The sequence below is a fragment of the Myripristis murdjan genome, chromosome 8 (genome assembly GCF_902150065.1).
Source record: "Myripristis murdjan chromosome 8, fMyrMur1.1, whole genome shotgun sequence".
In the NCBI taxonomy this organism is placed as follows: Eukaryota; Metazoa; Chordata; class Actinopteri; order Holocentriformes; family Holocentridae; genus Myripristis; species Myripristis murdjan.
The window spans coordinates 15,689,809-15,696,529 of NC_043987.1; positions in this window are offsets into that span (position 1 = coordinate 15,689,809).

Sequence of the window (6,721 nt, forward strand, 5' to 3'; positions counted from 1 at the left end):
GTTTCTGTGTGTCTTCTAGAGGTTCTGGCTTCTTGATGCAGGATGCTGGCTCCCGCACGTCCCCACTTGTCTTCTCCACAGCCTCGTTAACGTCCTCGCTTCTCTCCTGTGCTCCCGTCCACAGCTCTTTCTTCCTCTATCCCTGCCTTGAGCCTGGTGCTTGGTAAAAAAAGGGGCCAGATAACAGTGCCCTAGTTTCTACCTCTCTCCTCTCTTCCTCTCCCTCCCTAGTTGCCTTTGGTGAGCTGGGGCCATTCAGCTGTGACATGAGGATGTAACGGGAAGCTATTACCCATAACACTATTCCTTAACAATTCTGAAGTTTACAATAGTCAGGGGACCTTGGTGGGTCACAAACAGATGATTTAAAGTTTTTAGACAAGGATGTCAATCAGTTTTGAGTATTTTGGTTGTGCACTGTTAACTGCACAACATGAGAAAAAAGATAATCTAATGAAAACTCCTGCCACATTTTGACAAGGCACATCAATATTGCATGCACACATGCACACATGCCCACGTATCACACAGGAATCAATCTATCATACTCTATCTAGAACATTCTCTCTCATATCTCCCTGATACTCTTTTTCAGTCCAATCTGTTTCCAGCTCAGTCGTCTCAGGCGCCGTGTGCCAAGGGACTCCTGGGGGGGAGATTTCCTTTATTAGTTGGTGTCTGAATGAGCTGATCTACTTACTCAGCCAATCAGCAGTCAAGATCTGAGACAAGGGTCCCACCTGATGGCAGCACCTGATCCAGATTTGGAAAGAGGGAAAAGGGCTTGAACACAGGACCTCTAAAAAGTTTATGTTTATTCAACAGTTTAAATATGCTCAGTTGGGCGAAGTGATTATGCTGAGTTTCCTGATCTTTGTACAGCCCTCTATTAAAATGAGATTAGCCCTCCTCAACCCTGCCTGTCCCATCAATGGGTTTTACATTCTAAACACAAGCTGCGCAACTCAGCTTTGTTCAAATCAACACAACTTTATTTTAAATTCTAGTAGAAATTCCCAAATTTCTACCAGATACTAATAATGTCCCGACGAATGACAGACAAAACTGCATAAAATGGTGCTCAAGACAGCTATTCTGCAGCAATAAGATGAGGGCATGTTGGGTTTGAATATTTCACTCAGTATGGGTGTGATTTAGCTTCAGTGAAGTGTTGCAACCAGAGTATTTATGAGACATTTTCATGTGATATGGATTTCATTTTTCCTAACTTTGCAGCTACTTAGGAGGAAATTTAAAGGACAATCAAAGAGTTAATGAGTTGGATTTTGAACATGCTCTTACCTGTAAGCCTACATTCATTCCATGTGGAGCATAAAGCATTCATGATAACTCACTATCTGTCACATGTTTGGTTGCTGCTTTGCTTCTGTATTTCCAGGAATATGATGAGAGAAAAGTCTCCTTTTTGTCAAACGTCATATCATCACATAGTTTGAGGAGGGAAAAACTGTGAAAAGCTGATACATCTCAGAGGCACAATCAACCTTCTCCCTATGAAATCCTTGAGTAAATGGACATGCTTTTTATAAACTGTGCCCCACTTTAGACAGGACTCTGGCCCATTTTCAGCCCTGACAACACTCACACGACTCCGGGGTTTTAACACACAAAATGGCGAGACATTTAGAGCAAGGGCAAGGTGAAAATGGTGTGGTTCCTCGAGCTGGTTGTATGTTGTGTCTGCCTGTGGAAGGTATGTGTATTAAGGTGTGTAGGTGTTTGGGTGTCCTGTGTTGGACACCATGCAGTCTGAAAGCACCTCAGCGAGTGCGATGTCTCACACTTTTCAGAGAGTGAATCCAATTTGACACAAAGTGCTTTTCTTAAACGCCATCAGTAGCTCACTGAACCAGAGGATTTTGTCATAAAAGGGAATCTCACCTCACTGGCTTCATGAAAATAAAAAAATAAATAAAACCCACAATGGGGACTGATGGGAGGTGAGAGATGCTTGTGTTCATTATCACGCTCCACCTGGACACATTTATGGCGAAACTGCCTTTTCTCTCTGAGGACAAGTCTCTCGCTGAGGCTGTGAGAGCCCCCGCTTGTCTTTAAAGTGTGTAATAATAGTCTTTTTTGGCACAGCCTGTCTCACTGGGTGACCCTCTGACATATGCTCCATTTGCTCACAGTCCCTCGGTGGCTGTAGAGAAACCAAACACCTTCCAGCTGCAGAGTCTCCAGGCAACAGCCGACAGCGTGGAAGACCATGGTGACACATCGGGGCCGTCGACGCCAATTATGATCGACTGTGTCATATGAGGGAACCTCTGTCAACCTGCCAGGGATGAGAAATGGCATGAACAGATGATAGCATCTGGCAAGGAAGAGCCTCTGACTAACCTGTGAGTGGCACTCACTGGATTGTCACCAGTGTCACTGACAACATCACTGACAAGCTTTCAGCGTCGCGGCAGTAGAGTAATGACAGCGACGTACAAAAGCAATTCTACCGAAATCAGGATTGACATGGCTAAACTCGGCAATGATTAACTTCAATTACTGCTGCCATCTTCTCCGGTAGAATTTTTGTTCCAGTATGAAAAACAACCTTAATTGGCGGCTAATTTTACCCGTAGCAGAATAGATTGCAGAGCCTTCAGAGGGACCCGACTGTATTCATTTGCTAATGACAGGCAACATTACTCAAGCTAAATTAGATTACCCATGCCCCAAAGCCATTTTTATGAGGGTCATGTTAATATTCCACTACAACACGGTGGGATCAGCTAGCATACACCTTAGCCTTCGTGGCTCTGTCCTGGCTCATGTGGCCTGTTATTGCAAAAGCTTTTTGCTATCGATCTACATGAAGCAGTGATTATGTTCTGGGAGACAGTGAATTGTCAGCTAATGACCACAGATTGAAGAAAAATGAGATTAGATGGATTTTTATAAAGGCTGGTGTAGCTATTGTGCTGCAACATCAGATATTAATATCGAAGGATAATATCCCCAGTTAGATGAACATCTTTGATTCCTCTTCTGGCAAAATGAAACCATATGAGCACAGTTACATGCATGTGACAATACAAGGGTAATGTTTTCTTATCATATCTCAGCGTGCCTTTGCCTGTCTATAACTGCCCCGCTGGTAGAGCAATACACTTAATTTAGAGAGTGCTCTGCATCTCATCCATATAATATGACTATTCTTAGTGCTGTTTTTTTTTAACTTTGCAACATTTTGAGAATGATGTAAATCATCTAAACAATCACTGCAAATGAGTTGACAGGTTTCTGTGTCTCCCAGCAGGATCGTAGCAGCATTCAATGAAGTGCAGCAGAGAAGAGGGCAGAGCCAATTGAAAAAGAGAAAGTCATTAATGAGAGAACCCCCTCCTGTTGCCTGGTGAATTAAGACTCTCTGACCTTTGACAAAAAGGCTCTTCCTCATGATTGAAAACCTCCTCTTTAGGGATGAACTTAACCCCACGTCCTCTTAACTGACTGGATTTATTCCTTTGCCAATTACCTATTCTTTGATCTATCTTTATATTATTCACAGTCACAGACTGAGGAGCGAAGGGCTCACTGATTGATTGACCAAAACTGTGGATTGAAGGATCACTGCTCTTTCAACATCTGTCTTGATTCAGATGGACTTGACATCAGCCGGCCGACTGTTGAGGGAAAAACAGCACCATCTGGTTAAGGCCTGTTGTTGGGTGACAGTGACGCTTTTTAACATTTTGATCGAAGAGCGCTGCCGTCAGTGCAGTGCTGAATGATTAATCTCTTTGCCAAATAATGCAGAGACTCTGGCGCTGAAGTGGTTCATAGCTCACTCTGAGGTGACAGTATTCAATCGTGTGCGGCAGAATCGAAAAGGCACTCGAGCAGCCTCACGAGTGTTAAGCCTTGGAAGCCAATAGTGTGACGCAAAAAAAGTTGCTGAAAGGAAAAAAGATAAAGACGATTCCATGGAGTTTAATGGTTGGGTTAATAGTCATTTGGTCTTACTGTATACATGTCATCTATGCAGTACGCCTCTGATGCATCTCCAACATCACTTGCGTCTGACTAAACAGGCAGGTATGTAAAGCAACTCTGTGAAAGAAATGACTTTGTGAAGTGAACCCACTCGAGTCATGCCTTCATATCATCTACAGAAAGAGAATGCCTTTAAAATGTGAATAAGATGAATCAGACACCTCTTTGTTTTAGAAGAAATCAACAGTAAGGCACCACAACATAACCCTGATTTAGTTTATTTGCATTAACAACATTATGTGTTTGTTTTTGGAGGGAACTAAAAAGCGACAGTGAGAGCAACAATTAAAGTAAACTCAGATGACATATAAATATTTATTTGAGTGGAACAATAAAAAGAGGAAATATCATAATAAGAGAAAACTAAGGCACTCTACTATCCTACATCAAAAATAAAACACCTTTCTAACGATAGCGCACCAAAACCTGTGGCATGTCTTATCTTCACTCTCTGAAGGCTTTTCTTTTGAAACGCAGCTTGGAAAAAAAAAGGTTCTATTTATTTATTTTTTATAGAGTAAGACGAGTGCCTTAGTTTCTTTCCCAGTGATTTTTATTGTGCAACTCATCCAGTTAACACCCCTAACTGCAGTTTGTCTGAACTCCGCTACACTCAAATGCTTAGCTATTTTCTTGAAGAAAGAGAACGTATTTATTTCACAAGGCGCCTCTAGACAATAGTAAGCCATATCAAAAATCAATATACGCACATAGATCACACCTGCCGCATACACATGCAATAGAAAATATAGGTTCTTCCCCTACAGTAGTTACTGTACTTCACCTTACAAAACAGAATATACAGTAGTTTCATTTTCTTTTTTTTCTTTTCTTTTTCTTTTCTTTTTTTTTTTTTTGAGCGCTTACAGCAAAATCAATGCGGTTTCACCTGAATATGAAACGGTAAATTGAATTACACAACCAATGCCAGATTGTATCAAGGCGGCATTACTCCATCAGCCACACCATTATAGGAGATATTGTTCAGTAAAATGATACTGTGAATCTTCTGTACATGTTTTTGCAAATGTTTTATGATTATGTTTATTATTATTATTGTTATTGTTATTATTTATTTTTTTTACTGTACTTTTACAACATTGAACATTAAAACCAAACAGATTTGGATAGGTTTCTACCTCCACTCATAATAGTTTATATTGATGGCTTTCTTTTACATAAGCTCTCCTGGAGTCTCTATAATGAAATATCACCCACATTGAATACAATCAAATACTATTCTGTGATTGATTGAGCTTGCGTGGCAACACAGAGTCGGCTGAGTAGCCCTAAAAGTGATGAAAATCCCTCCCCAGCTGGCTCTTGGAGCAGGCTCAAGCAAACACGAGCAAACAGAGTAAAAACAAGCAAACAGGAGTATTTTCTTAAATACAGTAACAGTATTTTTCCAAATCGTTTTCACCAGGTCTATCCTTGTCACCGGTCCAATTTGGCAGCACCACCACAAAGCAATGAAAGGACCTCAAAATGGTTAAACCTGCCACAGCACAACATTTCCTGAGAGAACTAAAAGTGAGAGCAGTGATGGACAAGGAGGACGAACGGTACACACACACAGACAGACACAGACATGTCTGGACATTAGACACAAATCCTTTGAGGACAGAGTCGCAAACAGCTCCCTCTGCTTCTGTCAGGGGTTTCTGTTCGTCATGGGAGGGGAAAGACAGGCAGCTAGACAGACAGACGGTGTGACAGACGGACACTTATTCTCTGCCAGGCTCTGATCCTTATCAATTCAACACTCTGAGCTGGATGCTGGGGCTCTGTCCTCACCAAAAGGAAGTCCTGACCTGGGCCTTTTCACAGTTCTGGGTAACCCCCACCCCTTTTTAGTCAGCTGCTCTTTTCAGTGACAGGCATAGACACACACACACACACACACACACACACAGACAATGTCGCATCCCTCAGGGAGGGTGTGATGGAAGGACGGTGGACTGATATGGAAGTGAATAAAGAGGCCAGTGAACAGATGTGGTCCACTGACAGGACAGCCATTTTGTTCAAGTGACAAATGTCAAAGAAGAAAAGGACAAAGGAAGAGACTGAGAGGAGACAAAGGCATTTATACAGTTTGGATGGGTGGGTGGTCTACATGTACAATCTGCTAACACCAACATTCAGTGGCACAACATTATGGCTTAACTAGCCAAATGGTTTGGTAAACACATTGACGCTCAAATCCTACTTCAAGGACGAGTTAAAAATCGATAATTTTGGGTGTGTTTAAAAGGCCATAAATTATTCTAAAATACAGTGCTGAGAGGAGTCCCTGTTGTCTCTAGTAAATCTATGCCAGGTACACTGGAGTATGTAAGGCAAGACCAAGTTGGTTGTGAGGACACACAAAACAAACAAATGGAGAGTCCAACCTTGGTAGCATCTGCACACATGGATGGCACATGGTTTCAAGTTGAAGAGAACATTTCATTTTTAGCACCTTGTTAATTACAGGTAGAATACTGCTGATTGGCACACCTTACGACTTTACACCTTACAGCTCTCGCGTTTCCCCGCACAAAGTTTGGTGATCACTTGCACAAACAAGGGTTGTGATCTGCACACTGCTCTTTTAAGCAATTTTGGTACATTTGAAAGATAACACTGATCTAGCATTGGCTACAACACAGACAATGGTAACTCTACTCTGCTTTGATGCTCTCTAAAAGCAGGGGGACAT